The sequence below is a fragment of the Sinohyriopsis cumingii genome, chromosome 11 (assembly GCF_028554795.1).
Source record: "Sinohyriopsis cumingii isolate HCF-2022 chromosome 11, ASM2855479v2, whole genome shotgun sequence".
NCBI lineage: Eukaryota > Metazoa > Mollusca > Bivalvia > Unionida > Unionidae > Sinohyriopsis > Sinohyriopsis cumingii.
This window is the reverse complement of record NC_142971.1, coordinates 62,609,871-62,633,937: the sequence shown is the minus strand read 5'-3', so window position 1 is coordinate 62,633,937 and position 24,067 is coordinate 62,609,871. Positions and strand designations below refer to the sequence as shown.

At 37.2% G+C, this 24,067-nt stretch overlaps 1 long non-coding RNA gene across 1 annotated transcript; it reads left to right on the top strand.

The window, feature by feature from the left end:
- The first annotated feature begins 19,759 nt into the window (after positions 1-19,759).
- Positions 19,760-21,956, top strand: LOC149788559 (uncharacterized). Its single transcript, XR_016424409.1, has 3 exons — positions 19,760-20,009; positions 21,133-21,223; positions 21,643-21,956. It is a non-coding gene; the product is annotated as an uncharacterized LOC149788559 (long non-coding RNA).
- Positions 21,957-24,067: the final 2,111 nt, after the last annotated feature.

Genomic DNA, 24,067 nt, shown 5'->3' with positions numbered 1-24,067 from the left:
GTAGACCGACATAGGCTGCTCACTTGTGACCAGAAAGAGTGCTTCTCGATGGCTTGTGGTCCGGAGAAGAAGCTATCTTCCATATAAACCACTTCAAAATTCAGTTAGTATCTCTCGCCCGTTTAGTTGTGTATCAGCCGTTTTAGAGGTAATTGTATGACGATCTCCGATGACAGCACAATTATAATATCGTCCCTCGGGCAATAAGCAGGTACACATGTTCCACTGGGCAGTCACAGAAGCAATCTCTGCCCATGTCTTCCATTTTGCCTTTGATCTTTGACACACCATAGTGAAGGAGTTTTTCGTTGGGCCGGTTGTAATGGCGTAAAATTTGACTTAACTACCGACTAAGTTACAGAACACTCCTTCAATAATTGTAAGTACGACAAGTTGTATCAGTTTCATGACGTCATCAGATTTTCACCAAGCAGGCAAATTTAGTAAGGCATTAGTGACAGGTGACGTATGACTGATATTAAAATTTTGATTTTATGGGGAATAGGGGTAAATCTATACACCTTATAAATAATGTAATATGGGTGTTTTTTCCGTTGAGAGGATGGGCTTGTGAGCTTGGATGAGGAGACTTGTATCTCAGGAGAGGTAAGCAAGGTAATAGTGACAGGCAAGTATTTCATAAATCATGTTATCTTTAGCCCTCTCCACCAGTATAGTTTTCTGCAATATATTTCAGATAGGTTGCTACCTGCAGAATGCTCAATAATATAGAAGGATGTTGAAAATTGAAGTTGTATTCTTTGAGCACAAGACTTAGATGAGACCATAATTAACTACGAAAGTTTACCATGACTCTTTTAAGTAGATAGTCATGTATGTTGGGACAATCGTATTACATATATTATGTCGTTGTTTCTTCTTCTTTCTTTATTATAAAAAAAAACCAGTAAAATAAATTGCTATAGATTAAGCTGTTGTCATCTGTCTTTCATAAACAAAAACGAGGTTATTTTGTTCATTTCATTTCAGAGATGTTCTTCCGCTTCGAATATTTTGTCGCCTCGCTGGTGTTGGTTGACGCTCAAGTAAATACAAAGGCTCATTAACAAGATTTTGACCCACACAACCGAGTTCCGAAGGTAGAGCTAAAAAAAACTCGCAGACGACTTTGTCCGCCTTTGGCTGAATAAGCAGCAACTTGTTGATGGAAGCTGTTATTAGTCAACATATACAAGGTGATTGGGTGTCACTACTTGCGCAAGCCAGTGAGTTCCATATCCTGCTGTTAAGTTCAGGTTAACGATTCCGGTTTCTCACATGATGAGAATCATTGATGCAAGCTCATTCCGCACACAGCGAAAATGCTTGACTGGAGGTATTCTACAATTTGACCCTGGTAATCGATGTCCTTTTCTAATTTTATTCGTTTACGAGGCAATATATGGCATCCAATTGCCTTTTTCAAAGTCATCCAGTATGCAGTTCTAACGGTCCAGAATGCAGGGCCGGCGCTACCATATAGGCAAACTAGGCAGCCGCCTAGGGCACTGATTTCAGGGGGCGCATATTTAATTTTTTTTTATTGTTTATAAATTTGGAAATTGATATTTTCCGGGGGGGGGGGCGCCAGAATCTAACCTTGCCTAGGGCACCAGATAGTCTGGCCGGGTCTGCGCCAGCCCTGCCAGAACGTATCTACCTTTGCAAACGTAGGAGCCTCAGCATCTAACAATGCTGGAATATCCACAAGGAATATAAATATTTCACTGGTCTTTTGCGGTTGCTTTATCTCAGACTTTGATAAACTTAATATTACCGCGGTTTTAGTATTAGTTTGCTGTTTTAAGCAGACTGGGTCAACCACAAGGAGTCGTCGTAGAAAGTGTGTGGGAGAAAGCCCCAGTGGAACCCCGAAACTGTTTCGCATTGTGCTTCTTTTTTTTTTCGCAAGTTGCTTTGGACATTGGGCAACATTAACTTTGTAATAGAACATTATTATTTGAAAACGTAGCAGGTTCAATTACTAGTTTGAGAAAACTTGACTAGATTTCAAATGGTTCGTCGATAACCTTCATTCGACCACCTACGTCCTCCAGCAACAGCTGGTTATCAAAAGTATCACAGGAATGCATATGTAATTTTGACAACAGATGGATTAGTAACAGGTGCGTGAAAGAACACTTCTGCCACAGACTGCTTTACATTCAATATTCCAATGAAAAAGAATAAATCGAATACAACCCAGTGAAGTCTTTTTGGGGAAATCTGAAGATACGTGTCAGTGTGTTTGATGCTGGTCCATGAACGACCACAAAATGCGATATGCATCTGCGACATGATTGTTGTCGAAGTTAGGAATAATTACTTCCGTGAGTTTCTAATGACCGCTTAAACAGAGAAACTTCAGATACTGCTAACTGGTCAAATGTCGTTTTAGTACGGAACTGCCCATCAGTTACGTTCGGAAATGCCATGAATACATGTTTTGGTGCAGTGATATCTTGTTGGGTAAGTATTTACCATGAAAAATGCTGAACACTGCTTTCTAACGTGTTTGTGATGAGAGTGTGAACTGACAGCGGTGATGTGCTTCCAGAGATCATAAGCGCTAGCAAACGTATTTCTACAAATATTGAAGGGATTATAATGTCATTTCAACAATACATCTTTGCCATCAGTAAGTACACCAGCACACCTCATCGCATCATTGTCGTTGAGTTTTCGATATAATGTTTCTGTGTGTTTGACTCCAAAAATAGCTTTGCAAATATATCTGCAAAACCAGAATTTATATGGCTGAGAGGATAGGACATGAGAACAATAATAAATATCCTTTACGTTTTCCTGGACCCGGTGCTAACTCAAGATTGCAAGTCAGACTTTCACTTTGTATACGAGTGCAGCCGGTACCAGGTGTAGGGAGGAAACCAGCCAGCTGTGGATTCACAAAACCACCCGGCACAAATTGATGCTGGGTATTCGATATGCGTCTTTGTGAAACATCATAGACGAACCACTTGTAAAGGTCTCGTAGACTACCTTAGGTTGGGGTGGGGTGCTCCTAGTATTATCTTTAATTATTACAGAAAACCCACCCTGGCTCGTTTTTGTTAGAATATGAAGTAGTGATATAGATTCAAAGCTCCGAGCCCCCAGTCAGCGATGCTGACAGTTAAATTACAGAATACACAAAATGGGAAATTCAAATAAACAACAAATGTAATGCCATTCAATTACAGATAGTCCTTCATCAAATGAAATTCAATATTCAAAACTTTGATCTTGGGTGTGGGTACGTTGTTAGCAGCTGCCGCATTAGCTAAATAGGAGGAGGAGGCTGTCACCGCTGGAGGAGAATTTCCTGGTGTCACTGGTTTCCATTTTTTCATCAAATTAGGAAAGACGCATGTCAAATTGGGCCTGGCTGGCACCACTGGCAACGGTGAAGTGGAAGAAACGGAGGCTACTGAAGACACGAGTACCGTTACCGCATGTCGTGACTTGTGATATAAGGTTACGTCCGGTCTGCAGTGCCTCTCTTGCGGATAGAAGCTGTTTTCTGAGGTCTTTTCTTAGAACTTTTTTTTCTGGTGCTGCGACCTGGTCTTGATACCACTGCTCTTTTTCTTCTGGACACGTTTGGGTCGGGGAGTGGCTTTTTTCTTGGGGTTGACTTTTTGTGGCATTATGATTTTAAGAGGGAGAGAATGATGACACATTCTAAAGAACCGCTACAAAATGGTTTCACAATGATTTGCTTTTTCGTTTCATTGTCGATGCGGAGATCTGCCAGTTGTGTCAAGGCTACTTTGTTTCTGTGAAAAATGTAGGGTGGCACGATTTACCCAAATATACCCAAATACACCCAAATACTGCCCAAATATGCCCAAATACTGCCCAAATACACCCAAATGCTGCCCAAATATACCCAAATACTGTCTAGAGACAAGCAACTGATGCATTTACTACTAAACAAATTAATTAAATTCATTGTCAAGTTAAGTTCTGGGTCAAAAATGAATACTTTAAATGACTAAAGCAATTAGAAATTCGTTGTACGAAACGTTTCGTACATCTCCAATTACCATTTGCTCGGAAATTATCGACATAGTCCGGGACGACATATATATGTCCCTAATTTGCATACTTAAAACTTAGATATCTATATTCTACGATAATGTTAATTTTTATTTGTGGACACACCTTCAACATTTAGATATAATTAGCTATTGGCCTCGAGTGTGTCCCCCCCCCCCCATGGCTCTTTGTTCGAAACATTCAAAGACTTACGTGTTCCTGTTCAAACTCTCTGATATTTTTGTGTTGTTTTTTCTTAAAATTTTTGGCTATGTATATGCTATAATGTTTTGTCTGCTATATAGTTTCTGTGTCTGGACTGGCCTTTGTGTGGTCAAATGTTTTCTTTTATTTACTTGATGTTTATTTCTGCTAAAAAAAAATATAGACTCTGACCACACACACACACACACACACACACACACACACACACACACACACATATATATATATATATATATATATATATATATATATATATATATATATATATATATATATATATATATATATATATAATTTATATATATATATATATATATATATATATATATATATATATATATATATATAGAGAGAGAGAGAGAGAGAGAGAGAGAGAGAGAGAGAGATATGATACATGTGCAAAAATTGTTACCTTTGGCTTAAATCCTTGGATGCATGCTGGATTGGATTTTTCCCTAGCATTTTTCTATATACATAGTATATAGAAAAATGCTAAGGAAAAAATCCAATTCAGCACCAATGTTGATATAGTTAACGAATCTATTTATAACTTGGTGTCTGATCGTTTCCATCTGATCGTTTCCAACTGATTCTTTGACTTCACTGTCTCATTACTGTCTCATTTCCATGTTATATTTATATACCAAATCAGAGCCACATGTTCAAATAAATTTCTTTTGAACCAAACTAAATTTCACGTGATGAGGATCAATTCCGACTGTTTACTGATATAAAACGAATAAAATAATTATGCCATCTAATGAACAAAATGCAAAAATAAAAAACCGCACTATTACATACGTGCAAATTGGAACATATTAGACAATTCTTATTGTTTTCGTTTTCATGCAGTTATTGAGTAATGGCCTCTTGGTACAAGTTGAATAGCAGAAAGATAACTAGGCCTTTGGGCAGGAATTAATTATAAATATTAGAAAATGTGAACAATAACAGGTAAGTTGTCGGCAATCGCATAAAATGAAATGAAAGGAATTACCGAACAGGATCAGCAAACGCAAGTGCTTCTTGACGAGGATTACAAAAAGAAACCAAAGAAAGAAAATGCCAACAAAGGTGATCAAGCGGAAAGCTCTCATTTACTTAATTAATATTTGTTCACCAGCAAGCTGCTAAAATCAGCCTCGAATTGTTTATGACTTCATATTGAGTACTGACAATTATCGGCATGTATTTTTTATCATTAAAAAACTGCTAGACCATCTGTAAGAAACATTATTGTTAGTTACAAGCAATCAAATGCAAGGTATATAATCATTAAGTTTCATCACCTCCTCTCTCATTCGAAACAAAGCTTAAATACTGCACATTTCTTGTTTTCTTTATTCTGTATTGGTGATCTGTAAGTGAATCATGGCTAATTTCAGTAAAAAAAAATGCGGAGCCAGGTTTCCATGTGGTGGATGCAAATCAAATTGTTCAAGAAATTTCAGACGATGAATTGAAAATGTGGGGAAATATTGATCTGGAATACGTATGCGTGTCGTACATTGGATGGTAATGAGTTTGACTACCTGATGGCCATGCATCGTCTGCAGAATGTAAGTATCAGCAGTTACTTTACAATTTGTAATAATTACATTACTTAGGTTAGAACACGCAAAGACAACTTTCTTTTCGCAATGCATTTTTTGTATAGATCCCTAATTATGTGTGTAATTATCATGCAAAATCATGGATTATCATCCGATTAAATGACCATTTTATCTTAGAAAAAATGCAGCCTATGCACAATTTTATTAATTTAATTTGTCTAATGTTTCTATTTCTTTATATTAAACTAAATGTGTGATATACTTATGATACAGCCTGATCACACGACATTGCAAATCAATCGCACCAGTTGAAGTTTATAGCATGATGAAATGTACAGTCTTCACATCAGATGAGGCATAAATTCATTCACATGTGTATATCGTTATAGTACTTTATGTGATAATACTGTTTTAAAATTATTATAAAACCATACTGTTATTAGGACAGAATTTTTTTAGTACAAGTAACAAGATTGAAAAATTCCTCTAAATTGTTTCAAGAGTAAGTTTTGATTAAATTGTATTAGAAGTAAATTGATAAATCATACTGAAAGTAATCCTCTACTAAAATATATTGAGATTTAATCCATTTATTCGTGTTACAATTATATACTACTATTCAACAATGATTACGCTATTATGATCAAGTACGAACCGTCTTATACAAAACATTACTTGTATCTCTGACTCAGCACAAAAAGAGAGTACATTCATCAGGTTACGAAAATAGCGAACTAGACAGATTCCTAAGATTCCTATGGAGAGCAAATGTGCTGATCTTGCAGAAGTACTTACGTAATAATGTACATAGACCTAGACAATAATCTGTAAAAGACTACGAAGCCTCACTTTGAGATTCTGGCCTTCGCAAAGAGCGAGGAACGCGCGATATTTGGCGTTGTCTTAAGAAAGCGGGTATAAAAAGCCCCAGCCACGGGCCGACACCAGTTTTGCTGGCCAGAAGCTCAAACAGACTTTGTCTTTGCAGGTAAGATAACCGTCTATGTACAGTTTTTCATAGGATAAGACTTTTTAGTGTTATAAGAATTTTTAGTGTTAAGATATTAACCTAACATCAGTATGTTTAAACATTAGATCATTTTAATATTTCTTTACTATTATTTAACATAATGTATTAGAAAGTTTAACTGTTTGAAGAACTCATATTTACTTATAACTATATTATTGATTATAGTAAAAGCAACGTTCGCTACCAACTTCATACTCAGTAATAGTTAATTTAGAAATAAAATACTCTTTAAATAATAGAGTTTAATATGCTGACTTTTTAGAATTAATTCAGTAAAATATATTTCAATTACGGTATTAGTCTGAAATATTGAATTTTAGATTCTTTTGCTATCGTGAATTTATTCGATATTTAATTATCTGTATTACATTCTAAACGACAGATATTATACAAGTATGATGTTGGTAACTGAAAGAATATCGTAGTTTAATATGTTTTCTTATATCCGTAAATTGAGCTTGTTGTAGTTTGATATTGAAATGTAAGTTTAATGTGTTGAGTATTTCAATAAAGTTTTGCGGGCCAGAAGCTCAAGCAGGCTTTGTCTTTTGCAGCTCGATCCCGAGTACCTTCAATTCCCCAAGAATGTAGTCACGTCTTCATCATCGAGTGACACTACATCAAATGACTTGAACTTCCTTCCTTTCTTCTCTCTCTCTCTCTCTCTCTCTCTCTCTCTCTCTCTCTCTCTCTCGGAATTGAGAAACGGATTGACTTAGAGTTTACGAAGCAAATCTCTTCGTAAAACTGTTATATTGCCCATTTTTTCAATGTCTATTGCCACTCACCGTTGTATTAAATTAGTGTTATTATTTAAAAAGCGTCTTTTGTCAAACAAAAATTGGATAGTATTGGCTACACATTTGTCTGCCCGGGACTAGGTACCTGGACCCTGCTTTTTATGTTCAACAATTTTGAATTTAATACGTATCGGTTTTACATGCATGAAAGTGCTAAAGGTTTCCCAATGCATATTATTTAGCTATTAATACATGAATCCACAATTTGAGATGTGTAGTATAAAGAGATGACAAATGAATAAATTGATACAGAATATCAAAACTCTTTTAATACATGCATATAAACAAAAAAAAAAAAGTAAAAGAGATTAAAATCTCTTTAATTTTTTTCCTTTACAATTTATACATAGAACTAACATGAAAAAAGATAAAGAGATAAAAAGATATAATTTTTTTTTTTTTTTGCATCTAAATACGATACATATACAATATATATACAAATCAGTACACAAATGTGCGATGCTAGTCTCAGGAGTTTTAGTCAACATCGTTGATTTCCAACGAGTATATTGGTTTGGCTTTCTCGCGAGACGATTTTGACAAACAACAACAGGGGACCACTATAAATTATATATTTTTGTTGTAAATCATTTTAACTGTCATTGTAGCGCCGCAATGGTAATTGATGTAACGCGTGTATACTCGGCTACTTGTGGTTGTAACACGCGGTAACACGTGTGAATCGGATTACAGCAGCACTTCTCTACCCTATAGGCATGTTCAATATGGGTTGTAAACAACCACCAGCTTGGATAAATTTGATAGCAATTGATAAGTTTCTAATCACTTTAAAGCCATCTGTGCCAAAAAATATTTGTACAGATGCAAAATAAAAATGTTTGTATTTTTTATTCATTTTCGCTTGCGAATTTAAATATTTTTATATACAGACTACGTTCATCTAACCATGCCGTTCTGTGATGGTACCACGTATTTCTAGGCTAAAACTATAGATGTGAAGCGGAGATTTCAAGCTATGCAACAGTCTATAATATGTGTAGGTATCTTATTGAGTACCTCTTCATTTGTCTGTCCGTGCGCATAACGCCATCTCATAGAACGCTACCGATCTTCATATCCTTGATACATGCGTCTACCCATGCCGTTTTGGGATGATAAAACAAATCTCGATGCTATTCGCGTTTCATGCATATTACTAATGTCTGAACAAACTCAAAATCTGCATTAAGTCCAGTATTTATCGACTATTTTAATGCAGTTTTCTTTTCTCTCTAGGCGGCGGCATCAAAGAACATAGATAAACTAAAGGAGGCTGTTTAGCGAGAGCTAATGTTCAAAGTGAAATTACAAATTCCAGAAGAGCCAACGTCTTATTTGCCAGACGTTGATCCAGTCGCTGCTGAGATGATAGAGAATTACGTCGACCACATAAATGGAATCCCCCTGACGACAAGCGCTGACGGAGACTGCCTCTTCAATGCCGTCTCAATCTTGCTTTGTGATAACGAAACCATGTCAGTGAAACTAAGGTACCACACGTGTATAAAACTTCTTACAAGCGGGGAACAATACATGCTGCATCCACAGAGACCTCAAATACACCTGCTTTCTAGCAGTTTACGCACAGTCTTGTCTGGACTCTGCCGTCATAGGAAAATTCTCCAATGCGTGGACAATTATAGCTTTGGCAGATGCTGTTAACATGAAAATAAGAGTAATATACCCATACGCAAACGGGACAAATGATATCGCCTACAAAACTTTGAACACCGAATTCAAACCATCTGGAAATTTTGAGAACAGACGGCAGCTAGCAATCCTTTGGTACAAGAGTTGAGATGTACCAACACCAGGACCGGGAAAGTGGTACGCCGTCAATCACTTCGCAGCTGTTATTCATGCGGTACATATGATAGCGTATCCATCAACGGATAACAATACTGTTGAATATGGTATTAGCCACAAACGCAGACTTTCATCTTCCAGTTCAGTGGCAGCTACAGGGAGTCTACACCCCAAAAGGTGTTGCTCTAATGTATCATTAATATCACTGGAAGGTGAAATTTCGTCATCGAACAACTTAGATAATCTTCAAGATTTAACTGATGCGAACAGTGATAGTGAAGCAGATATATCTTTTACCAAAGAAAAAGAACAGTCCTTTGCCATTGTACCACTGAGTACTGAGCGCCAACAAGTTAAGGAAAATCCAGGAAACAGGTTCTTGGAAAATGACGAACTATTTAAAACGCTTTTAAGTGAAGATGCGCCAGCAGAAAGAGTACCTTTGGGACACAAAAACAATGTTCACGTTGTAGTGAGGCATCAACAGAATGAAGGGGGAAAACGGAACGACTTTCTCGATGACTGTGGGCCATGGGACTCTACCTCGGGCATCACTGTAAACCACGTATTCCTTGTAACTAAGGAAAACAAATTAAAAAAACATTTTCAAGAAAAATGGTCAGTTTTGCTTGAAAAAGATGGGGGGGGGGGAATAACATGTTCCAGTTGATTCTCAACCCACAGATATATTAACTCTTCATCGCTACTACACTAAGCTGAAAGACGATGAGAGCTACAGGAAAAGAGTTACTACTGTAACTGAATCACCCGAATGGCTTAGCCATTTAAAAACCCTCGCGGTGATTGAGTATTTAGGTGTAAAGAAATCAAATTCAAATCATCCGCATGGAAACTCAAAAAGTCGTGAATCGTACACAAGAACTGATCCACGTATCCTCCAAATGGCATACGAAAAAGTGGGGAGGAAGAGGGCGACGGAAGTGGTAAGCAAGATGGCTGATGATGACAGTTTCATGGCCCCTAAATCAGGTCGCCAACTCCAGGATAAAATCTACAGAGAAAACACAAAGAAAATACCTCTGAGGGTGCCTGGAAACAATATTGCGGACGAGATATTGACAATAATCGGAGAGCTACACGACAACCCTTTCGTCCAGGTTGTTACTATTACGAAAGGCAAACAACCATTTATAATTATGTACACTGACGATCAAATATTAGACTTTAAAAAAAAAACTGTTTGGGGGAGGAAGACAGTGTGATCGGCATCGACAGAACGTTTAATCTTGGCAAAGTGTTTGTAACAACAATGTGTTATAAAAACAGAAGCATCGTTAGCAGAAAATCTATGCAATATCCAATTTTTCTAGGACCTCTTTGTCTTCACTGGGATGGTGAGCAGCGTACTTATCACCATTTTTTTTTTCCATGTTAGAGAAAAACTAGACTCACAAAATTTGACATTTGGCACAGATGATGAGAAAGCATTACGAAATTCTTCAACAAACAATTTTCCCAAAGCAACTTATCTGCTGTGTACAAAACATCTGAAAGATAACATTAGGCATTTTCTTCAAAAAACTGGTTCTAATGAGAAAGAGAGGGAGAAGATTATAAATATAATCTTCAGTGAAGACAAAGACGGATTAGTTTTTAGTAAAGACAACCTCGAGTTTTCAAGCGAGAAGACTACCTCTCTGTCTATTTCGATAAATATCCGAGATTTAAAACTTACTATGAAACACATTTCAAAGGTAAAATTTTAAAACATGTTTACCAACCACTAAAAGCAAATATCATTTCTAAGTTATGGGCCAATAACAATGCAGAGTCCCTAAACAATCGCTTAAAACAAGCCACTGATTGGAAACAGCTAAAGCTCCCAGAACTTGTAGACAGATTATTTTCCGTTACAAAAACGCAGATCATAGACCTACGTCGAGCTTTGTATGGTACTGGCATCTACAGGCTTTTTGGTCAGTCTCTTTCGTTTCTTTTGGACAAAAAAGCCTGGTACTCAAAGAGTGTAACGGAGAAAGAAAATTTTCAAGAAATTTCTTGCTGCTCCGATCGCCACAGTAGCTGAGTCCAGCTATGTCCATTCATCAGATGGAACATACAAGTGCAAGCGACCGAAACAAACTGCCGGACGAAAACCGGGACAACGGAAAAGACCAAGAGCTGAACGGGCAACAGATATAAAGCACCGTTAATAAATATTTTGTAACATGCACATGTACATAATTAATTAATGCATTGTGAAATAAATTATATAAGGTTGTAACGGCTCTTATTGCTAGTTGTATGACAGATACATCTGTATTTAGGAAATAACTGCTATTTTAATGTATTTTCGCCACTTTAATAAAAGATAAAACATAACATTATTTAAATTCTAATTTGACTTTACACTTACACCCGTATATGAATGTAGTCACCTTTACAGCGTCAAAAGTTACCAAAAAGGCGCAGTACAGCCATGCACAATACAGTTGCTTATCCGTTGCGACAGAGAACTCGAAAGAACCAAGGTTGATGTCATTAATTCAGCCGATGACTGTCAATTATCAGATAATTATTTAAATTGTGGGAGACTGCATAAAATAGAACGAAACAAACTGCCGAACGAACTCAGCAGCGGAAAATACAACTTGAATTAACGCGAATAAAGAAATGATTATCAGGCCTATGAAAATAAAGGCGGAAGTTGTGAGATAGAATAGAAACATCCGAGTACATTTAGGTATATTTATATATATTTGAGAGCATTTTCATGGTATCGGCATGTTTTAGTAGCATTTAAATATATATTTTTGGGAGGTCTTCAGAAGTATTTGGTTATATATATATATATATATATATATATATATATATATATATATATATATATATATATATATATATTGATCATCAGAGTATATATGTTTTCTAAGAGAAATAAACAGCAAATTACCAAAAGTCAAAATTTGACCACACAATAGCTAATTGTATCTAAATGTCGAAGGTGTAATCCAGAACTTAACTTTGCAATGAATTTAAAATCTCTTTAGTTGTAAAAGTATCACGTGTTTGTGGACAGTATTTGGGTGTATTTGGGCAGTATTTGGGTGTATTTGGGTATACTTGGATGTATTTGGGTAAATCGTGCCGCCGAAAAATGTATCTGGTTTGATGTGCGATGCGAATGTTGCCTTGAAGTGATTTATGTGGTGTCACCGTAAACCATCATAAGACTTCTTTGAGACTGGCTTCTAAGACACTAGCACGTATGTGTGGATTTCTCTCGCTACTGATGACGTACAAGGCACGAATCCGTTTATTGGGAAGATAAGACTGAAGGGACGTCATGTTGACAATGTGTGAAAGAGACCAAAAGTGTCAGAGGTTTTGATAGATATTTTAAGTCAACGGGGACGTGTAGACCACATGCCCTCCGTCTTGGCACCAGTGGTGAAACAAATGGGTACGAAATCGCAAATAGTCGGGGTGGTCGGTTTGAAATCCACGAGTAAATAGCCTTGAGGGGTTTTGAATGAAGTCGTCGTACGCATGAGTCAGCCAAGACGTTCCTGTTTGGCCAACTTGCGATTTATCTCTATGGCTTTTAAACAAGACCACTTAATGAGCATTTAGACTGATGGTGCGATAGGCTTTAGTTTGTTGAAACAAATTTAGGATAATGTAAATGACACTGGCATTACGATGGTGCCCTTTGCGCGTAAACAACAGTTTAATTTCTTCTTCGTCTTCTCCTAACATGTCGAATATTACCCATCTGTTTGACTGGGGTCAGACACGATCCCGTCGTCTTCGGGAAGAATTATTCCACAAACACGACGGAATCTGATTGTCCTTCTTGCGTGAAGCTGTGCGGAGATTTCCACTCTTTGTAACACCACACGATACGTTGATGTAAACGATCGATCAAATGACTTGTGTTCGATCAAACGTTTGACAAAATCAGATTTGCCTGAACCGCTGGGTCCAGCAATTAACATGTTAAAGGAATGGCGAAGATACAAGGCGTCCCAACTAGCACGATCAACGTTTTCGTCGATGACTTTGAAAGTGGAGTAAAAGGTAGCAGAGACAGCAGAGGTATCCATACGAAGGTGTTGAAAAGCTTGAAACAAAAACAGACGAGACAAGGCTTTTTATACTTTTTCAGGACACGTTTATTCCACAGTGTTAAAAATTAAACACGAAATACAAAAATACATAAGAGCCAAATGGTTAAGTTCGTCGATAAAATACACATCAAAACGATCAAAGTGGAATATAAACAAGTGACTGTACAGCATTTTTTATGACGAGGTTGTGGTTTCCTCGGGACACTTCGCAATGTTTGTACTTAGAGTCTCTACGTTTGGCACAGTCTCAAAGGTGTCCTCCCGGAATGGCTTTTTGGGGATGCCCATGTCAATGACGGTCCTGTCCTGAATGGTATGGTTTTCCGCGAGGTCGGGTTCTTCTGACACTGCGGTTAACACAGGTTTAACAGTTACCTTTTCAATGAGCACTTTAAGCTCGCATTTTCCTTTGAATGCATTACACAAATCATGGGCAATGAATGCCACTTCATTCGTCCAAGCCTCGAAACCAAGACTTTTCCAATCACGTACATATCCGGAGTCGCTAAAATTTCACAAAGAAACGTTTCTTCAAACAGAAAACGAGAAGTTTGGAGATGAAAGCGCAACGAGTTTAACAGAGTGGGTATCTCTTGAGCATTTAAAGGAAACGCCATCATGTTTTGGTGATAAGTAATGTTTATAAAGAGTCCACATGGAATCTGCTGGTAAACGAAATCCCAGAGAGAAAGTTACTAAGACACACACTAAACGACGTCCCCAATTCAAAGGACAAAGTTCTCGTAAAACGTGTTGGTAATCCTCCACAGTCTGAATAGTGTCATTAACTTCCTTCTACGGAATCTGTTGTAACGCGACTGATAAAGGTCGTGGCATGGTAGCAACCTCTTTTTGTTGTTGTTGCTGTTGTTGTAGGGTTTGACACCATTTTGCAGCAAAAGATAGGCCATAATTGGCGGCCGAAATAGATAGTGGAGGAAGAACCCGGGAAAGAAACATTGACCCACGAGAAGCTACTGGCAAGCTTTCTCACATATCCACATTGGCCGAATCAAAGACTCGAACACAGAGGTGAGATGGCAGTGATCCCTAACGGTGAGCGCCTTAGACCACTCAGACACTCGCGGACCCTTGTCAGAGGTGATATATATACTTTTTGCACGGAGCTGATCGCACTCCAGTGGCGAACCAAAATTGTGTAGACGCTAACGTGCACACCACACAGAAGTCTCCTCTTCAACCAAGATTACATTGTGTAAAAGATTTTGGTACCCTCTAACTCTTCATCTGGAATTCGTTGTAGTAAGTCTACCTTGTAGTAAACAGACTCAGTAGCAACCAAATCGTTCTGGTCTTTGGGTAGTTGATCAATATTTGACCATTGGAATGCTTTCATATTTTACACTGATAATCATTTTGTTCTGGATTAAGTCTTAATACATTCGTTACGCTCTGTAACGTATGTATCAGTACTTTATACACAGTGATTACATCGCTTATAAATATAGAGGTCACTATATTTTAATGTATGATATCATCTCTTTCTTTCTTATTTTATTCCAGTCCAATAAAAACGTAAGTGTCAATCAAAAGTTTTAATTGGAATCGCTTACCTATAGGTGGGCTTTAGTACATAGAGTATAACACAGTTTTACTGGCTTGTCCTCGTTGTACTTGGTGGGTTTTTTTATACTGAGAATTGAAAGATAGTGGAATGACATCTTTCAGCGTGCAAAGTTGGCTGGCTATCATCACGTGTTCAGTTGTTTAGTATATCTTTGTCACGTATGTATCGGTAACGTACGTATTATTAAGCATTATTTATGCTAAAATTTCTCAAAATATTACTTGATAGATTTATCAAGATTTTATTTTCAGACATATGAACCATGATTACATTTTCGAAGGGTTTATTCAATCCTTTGATTTTGATTTCATATTATTTGGACCCGGTAACGTAAGTATCCCATGTTTTATAACCAATGAACATCACAACATTTGGCACGTAAAAAATGTATGCATCAACAATAATCATTTATTTGGTTGTTTTGTTATAGTAAAACGTACAAGTGAATTTCGAGCGCCTTTTATACTCCCCACAACCCTCGTTTTACACAAAAGTCGTGCGTAAATAATGGTTACGTCTGTATCATGACCTTAGCGACCTACATTCTGAAGTCTCAAGAAATGAATGTTCAGGGTATAATTATTCAAAATTTGCTTTTAAATTTCTCAAAGAGTATACACGATTGATTCAGAGACTTTTTAATTATATCTTCAATTTTAATTTTCATCTTTATCTGACAGAATTTGCTCCTAATTACACTAACGACAGTAATACCATTTAGGTTGCGATATTTTCATATCCAAGCTTTTTTTTATTGTTTAATTTGTTTGGAATGATAGACGTATAATGATATAGAAAAAAGTATGCTTTAAGGAAAGAAACGCATATAATGAGTTAACCTGTCAGCGACATTGATTTGTGCCTCATTAGTGAATTGGGGTCTCCACCAACTCTAAGTTGGACAATATACAGGTATGCAAGACTAATCAGCCATGTCAACAAAGTTAATCAAACACTATAGATCATTTTCAGATACTATTTTTAGCTGGCCAAACCTATCCCAGAGCTGCATCCGGTACGGTCATGCGCATCTGACATAGGGCAACTCGAGTGACCTACACTTCTTACATGAATAGAATATTTGTCAGTTTAGATCGCCGCAGATGGTAGTTAACAATAACATGCCAGCCCACAAGTATAGGAGTTGAACTGTACGTTTTCATCAAATATTTTTAACAATAAATGAGTATCTATTGCTTTGTTACTGCATCGTGACTTTCATCTTAACTCAGCCCCCCCCCCCCCCATGACTGCATGGTAATGAATAATCCAAAAATAAACAACTTGTCTAATTAGCAGCAAACAATGAACACCAAAGGCGGCACATCATATATTAAGCAGATTCCTCAAAGATTTGCCATTTAGTTAATAAATTAAATGGGAATGAATGTGAATCCCAAAACTGTTAAATATGATACATTCGATTGGTTAAGGAATTTACTCTCTCTCTCTCTCTCTCTCTCTCTCTCTCCTTAGTTTGCTAACTCCTTCAACAAATATGGATAATAATGTGTTAACTCATCCTGCGATACATTTGCATGGCCAGTTGCTACAGTACTATCAGCTATGTGTAACTCGCGTGGCTTCTCAGATTGGGCTTGGGATCTGATTACGTTGGCATTGATAATGTTGTGTTCACCTGTATGCATCTATCCACTATGAAATTAATTATATGCAACAAAGAGATTTGTACGTCATCGTGTTTTCACGAGTAGATAGTCTTGAAGAGTCATCTAAACACACGTAGATCTGTACAATTTGGGGTCGTCCATTAATTATGTCAACAAAATGGGGGGAGGGGGTTTGAAGAAGTTTGACAATTGTTGACATGGGGGATGGGAGAGTTCAAGATAAATTGACGTCAACAATGTTATTTTTTACAATAAATTTAATAAATCAAAAAATAGGAAATTAGTCGGTGCGTTGGTATGGCACACACTCGCTCGCCCGTCAATAGCCCACCAGTTTAATCCTAAACCGGTTGAGCTCTTTCCAAGGAAGTTATAGTCTTGCATCATCATATATTGTTTTTATTCAATGTAGATTGTTGACTGTAGACAGATTAACCACATATGGTATTAATCTGAAGAAATTAATGAATCAGCCACTATGCCCATTATAACAATTGAGGAACATTTGGCTTTCCCATGAGAAGATGATAGAAGCTAGAATATAAAGTCTCGATTTTTTCATGAATTCAAAGTGTTATAGTCAATGTGAAATCTGTTAAACAAGTAAAAAAAAATGTATTAAAATTTTTTTGTAGACCTTTTAATTTCCATAATTCTATTTTTAGCATAAAAACCAGCCGTATAAAATATTGTTAGTTTTTTTTTTTTGGGGGGGGGGGTAAAAACATTTTGACATAATTTTATTAGGGGGGTCACTGAAAGTTTGACAGTTGCTGACAAGGGGGGGGGGAGAGGGGGGTAAAAAATTGCCTAAAAATTGTTGACATAATTAATGTACGTCCCCTTTGTAATTCTGGTCACATAGGAAAATCGTCCACCCACCCATTTCTTTCAGAAATGGATCATCCAACTTTGTAAGTCTTATCCAGAACCGCGGACAGGGTAGGACAAATTCCGGGGGACCACAACGGTCAGGGGGATAATTTTTCCCACGGCCCACAAATCCTGCCAGCAGTTCTGGTCCTCTCATGCTTTTTGTGCTCATATCTACTTTTCTGTTTTAGGCAGATTACTGAACTATTCACTCGTGATTTTTAAACACTATTTCTGTGAAGGGTGTACAGATGTCAAACCTTTACAAATTTGTTTGAAACATTCTTCACGAACATGCACTATGTGAATGACAATCTCTTAAAAGCTGCCTTACGTTGATTGAGCATGCGTTAAATATTGAAGTGGAAAACGCCAAATTCGACTTCCTGGAAAAGGTCTATACAGTTATCACTGCAATAGATAAAATGTTCTATTCAAATTCGATCATGACCGGGTGCACTGGATTTCTTTAAACTGACGACTTCCTTTACTTCAATTAGTTTTGTTGCTACCTTGTGAGTTCTGGATATAATGTGCCATTTTTAACAGCATGACCTGATCTCCCTCTCCTACTGTATAGAAATTGTTAAAATTACGCCACAAGTTTTGTGTGTAGAATGACATCAAAATATCTGGCAAAGGCATTTGCAATAGTCGAGTCATAACGCAAATTTAACGCTCTCTCTCTCTCTCTCTCTCTCTCTCAAATTGAAAGTAATGTAGCTCTTCTAGACGTACACGGTTTCTAAATAAAACATTAAGCAATAAATGCGATTCATTAAATTCACCTTTCACACAATTGGAGATACAAACTAGTGAAATCATAATCCGCACTGTGACGTTACTTGTCAATTCCGGTGATGTGACTAGTTGACGCTGACTGAAAGTGAGTGTGTGTGTGATTTGGATTTTTAATGTAGCTTTAACAATTTTTCAGTCATATCGCTACGATGTCTGCAATGTGGCAGTTTATAGTGATTTCTAGCACTGGGGCATCATGCCGCAGAAATGTAGCATGATGTCCCACCCAATCACATTATCCTGACACAAGGCCGACCAGTCCTAACACTAACCTCTTAATGCTGAGCGCCAAGCGAGGCAGCTGTTAGTACCAGTTTGTAAGTCTTTGGTATGACTCGGCCGGGGATCGAACCCACGACCTCCTGCATCCGAGGCGGACGCTCTAACCACTAGGCTACCGGAGCGGTGTGACTGAAAGAGAACATAGTACAAGTCACACGGGTCATGTAGGCATCCAACACCGACTATTTCAGTAATGGGTGTCATTTTTTTTTTAGAATTTGAGTATACATACCTTTAAGTGGCAAGTAAACACTTCATTTGGATTCGTATACATCCATTTTCCTTTAGAAGGCCATTTTTTAGACGCCCTGATATGTGCATACGGCAAAAATCAATGTTAAAGAACGTGTACAGTTTTGAACGAAATGAACCTAAAGGTGCGCTCCACTGAAATCCGGATTGAATGTCGAGAGCTGTGATGTCACAATGAAAGCTACGCATATAGATAAACAAATTCGTATTACCCTCGATTGTGACGATTCCACTCTACGCGCTCTTAATTTGGCCCCAGGTTTAGTACGTGGCCACCGTTGCAAATGTGCATAGCGATATATAATTTTCGTCTGGAAGTTTCTTGTCGACAGTTAAGGTGCAGGGCATTCAATAATCGGGATTGAAAACACTTTGGTTAAAGAAGATTAGTGTCAAAGTGTAAAAGAACAATTTAATTTAAAATGAGAAAATGCGCATACATGACCCATGTAACTTGCACTAAAATTTAGATCAATTTTAGCAGGTTTGGATTAATTCAGAATTTTGATTACACATTTAAAAATATGCGTCTTTGCATTATATAAAAAGTTCTCCACAATGTTTCAAGTTGATGACTAATCGATAATAACTTATACAGTCCTCTTAAAAGGTTTCCAGAGTAGATTACATAAAAGTGCCCGTCTTAATAATTGGTTCTCGTATTCATTTCATTATTTATTATATGGTTTTGACATCGTTGCTCGGCGCAGCATGTTTTTACCAGTATCAAACTTGAATACGACTGAGTACATCGGTGACAGACCGGATGCAATATTGTGACGCCACAACTATATTTATCATTTCACCTCTCAAATCCCAGACGACGTGGCCGTACCTTTATCAATGCCAACTGTAATTATTATTTTTTTTTTTTCATGCTTCCATTGATTTAATATTCATAGAACAAGATTACGCTCTCTTTTAATTGTCTGTTAGACGAAGACGAACAGCCGCCATCTTTGCTATCTAGCCGGGGAGTCATGCTGGCAAAGATATTCGCCTTTATAGATATGGTTTTCACACAATTCTAATGAAGCAGGTTATAAAAAAAAAAAAGGAATAAGCAAGCTTCAAGATTACGCGGCCTTAATTTAGTATGTAAGTTTTATAACTGGTTTAGTTGACGACACGTGGTCTGAGTAATAATATATAAATCCACGTCTCGTCATTTCGGCACCTTCAATTTAAAAATTGGAGACATTCTTCAACACTATTCACCTGCATGTAAAATATTTAAACAGGAAACAACACTTCAAAATTATCAGTGTCAAGTTCAGAAATGTATAATAATTTTCAGTACAACTGGCATAAAAATGGTAGTGACATTTATTCGATTAGCAAAACCAAGAAAAATGAAGACTCCTGATATTAAGCGTTCAATGTACCCGAAATAATTGAGAAGTTCTAAAACTGCTATATAAAATAATTAAAAGCTATCAAAATATTACATAATACAGCTATTATGTTATAACAGCATACACACTCGCCCTTAAGAATGGAGAGCACTCGCCACGTTAGCTAGATGTCATGGCCTCAGCTTGATTTGTTGTGGTTGAGGCTACTAGCTGATCCCATATCATGTAATGGAGCACAAAAAATCATGACTAAAGTAAAAAAAAAACCAAAAACAAATAGTGTAGTTGTTCTTGTTGTTGTAGGATTTAACGCCATTTTTTAGCACACGATAGGCTATACATGGCGGCCAGTATTAATGGTTGAGGAAGAACCCGTGAAAACTCCGGAAAAAACCACCGACCCACGAGAAGCTACTGGCAAGTTTTCTCGCATATACAAATAGTGTAGTAATCTACGACATAAGTATGATCATCTCGTAAAAGAAGTTTGGCTTATTTTAAATTTATTAAGCCCCTATACGATAAAATAAATTGGCATGGTTACACCACAGGGGCTGGGTTACACTAACGTCACCGTGTCCGCCATGACAGATAACGCTATACTCTCGCCATAACCTCTTTTCTATATAAGGCTTGCCAGACCATATTTGGATATTCTTCGCTATGTTATTATCAATCAAGTGGCGAATAATGGCTTCTTGGTAGAATTTCAAAGTTGCCGATAAACCGTATTTACTTTTAATGCGTTGAATTTCTGACTCAAACTGCGTCATATTTTTACTACGATTTGTTTACGTTTCCAAATAGTGGCACACAAACAAACGAGGCTGAGAACGGAAGTGATCATTAATTGAACTAATATGGCGGACGATCTAAACAAAAATATAGGATAAGAAAGGTAAACGAGATTTTACAACTATTTCTACAATGATTTTCGATACTACGGATATTAAATAAGAGAACTACTCAATTTATTTCATTATATGCAAGGAATATGTTCGAATTGTTGATATTAGGCTAAAAGAGCTCCGGGTGTGAATCACACCCGGCTTGCTCCATTGACACATATATGCTCATGTTAGTACCCGGTCCTTGAGGTAGGAGTAGGGATACTAATATTAGTACTAGCGCCACGTACTATGATTACCACCTTACAGTTATGAAAGGCAAATTTATTTAAAGCTTATGACAAGATTAATTCCGTTGTATGAAAATTATTCCTATTAAAATGAAACATGAACATATCTTACTAAGAATAAAAAAATACTAAAGAATGTCATACCAGCTTAAACTCAAACACCCGATGTTTACTTACAGTGACAGCATGTGACCTGTCCAACAACCTGAAGGGACTGACAAACTAGAAAATGACACTTTCCAAAACGAGAGCGAAGCATTCGATCGGATTTTCTGAATCATTCATAACAATAGAAAAGATGTAATTATATTTGAATTCGTCTACCATATTCATTTTCATGACAAATGACTTTGAAAAGTACAAAGACTCCGGAAGATAAAACTTAAAAAGAAAACTGTCCACGTGCACAATGAAGTGCATATATGCAAGAATACTATCATTATATACATCCGTTTAGAAATGATTGTTTTCATAAAACTGTACAAGTACATCATTAAAACTTAGATATCCAAACTGAACTAACATTTTTACACTTTTACACTGAGATAAATGCAACGAGTAGGCTTCAGTTTAACAACTCGTGACACGTTTTAGACAATTTCATCAATTTTTATTGCAGAATGTAGCCGTGTTTAAGATGCACATCGTCTGTGAAGGGAAGGGAAGTTTAAAATACATATCTTAATAGGATTGCACGAGATTCCCCTCCACTCGCTTATCTAAAATGCACCCGACAAGAGTACCGTGAACAACACATTATACGCAAGCCATGTTTATTATCATCTGTGTAGATAGCTTCCTGTACATAATTTACTTCAGTCAAAGTGATCTGAACCGTTGACCTTTTACCCTTCCCCCCCCCCCAAAAAAAAAAAAATATATCGAAAGGCTTATTTTTTAATGCAAGCTCATTCCGCATAACTGCGGAATATTTGACTGTGTTTTTTCTATGAGTTGTCCCTGACAATCGAAGTCCTTTTTTCTTTTATTCGTTTAAAAGACGCTATGCCGCCTCCAAGTGCCTTTTTCAAAGTCATCCAGGATGCAGTTCGGCCCTTATCGCAACTGCCTTTGCAACTGCATGACCCGCAGCATCTTCCACCGGTCTTTTTGTAGTTCCTTCATCTCCGACTATGATAACTTTAAGGTCACTATAGAGTTATTATTATTTGGCTGTTTCAGCAGATTAAGTTGTGTTTGGGTCAACCATAAGGAATAATCAGAGAAAGTGTCGGAGAAAACATAAGTGTAATCCCGAAATTGTTTCGTGTTGTGCTTATTTTCGCAACTGGTTTTGACGTTGTCCAGCCTTAACTTCGTGATAGGACATTACTATTTGAAAACGTAACAGGTTCAATTACTAGTATAAGAAAACTTTACCAGTTGTCCACTGATACGTTGATGGCATTCATTCGACCATCTACGCCCTCAAACAACACCTGCTTATCAAGAGAATCGCAGCAGTGCATCTGTAAATATTGCCAACAGGTGGATCAGTAACAGGTGCACGAAAGTGAATGTCTGCCAGAGACTGTGTAACCATGTCCAGATGTTTCAATCAAAAGCAAAATATCGGGTACAATCCAGTAATGTCTGGAGGGGGGGGGGATCTGCAGAGCCATGTCAAAGTTTTGACGCCACTTCATGACCAACCACAGGATGTGATATGCACCTGCGACATGATTGTTTTCTAAGTCAGGAATAATTACTTCCGTGGGTTTCTGAAGACCGCTTCATGGTAGGGAAACTTCAAATACTCCTAACTGATAAATGTCTGTTTAACACGGAACTGCCCCTATAGCTCCCGAATTACGTCTGGACATGCCATGAATACAAATTTTGTTGCAACCTTGTTAGGTAGTTATTTGCCATGAAAACTGTTGAACACTGCTTTCTATTCAGTCTGTTGTGAGCGTGTGAAATGACAGCGATTATGTGCTGCGAGATCTCATAAGCGATAACAAACGTATTTCTACAGCCATTGAAAGGATTATAACAGGCATCCACATTCATGATATCGATAACACAACTGTGCCATCAGCGATTCCACCAACATGCCACATTCCATAAATATAGTTGCGTTTTCAGTGTAATGTTAATGTATGTGAGACTCCAAAAATAATTTTGCGAATATATCTGCAAAACTCGAATATATGGCTGAGAGGTATATGACATAAAAACGATAATAAATGTATTTTACGTTGACCTAGACGGGCCGCTAACCCACGATTGTTAAGTCAGGCTTTCACTTTGTAAAACCAGCCAGCTGCGAATTCACAAAAGCATCCGGCGCGTGTTGATGTGGGATATGATCAGCATTCATTTGCGTCCTTAGACGAGCCAGCAGACCTCGCGTAATTATTATTGTATCTGGGGAGTCTCGAAAGCGTCGTAACACTGTAAACCTTGCTGAAATAACATAAGAATCTTAATAATACCATGATGCCTTTGTTAGTAAATCCAAGATTGTCTTCGGGATCATAATTAGGATTAGCATGAACTTTTTGTTTTCCATCAATTTCTAAGAATTCTTTTCACCTGAGAAAATGATGATGCGTATCATGCACACATAATTCTATGCTTTCCAGGTTGGATCTTTATCCA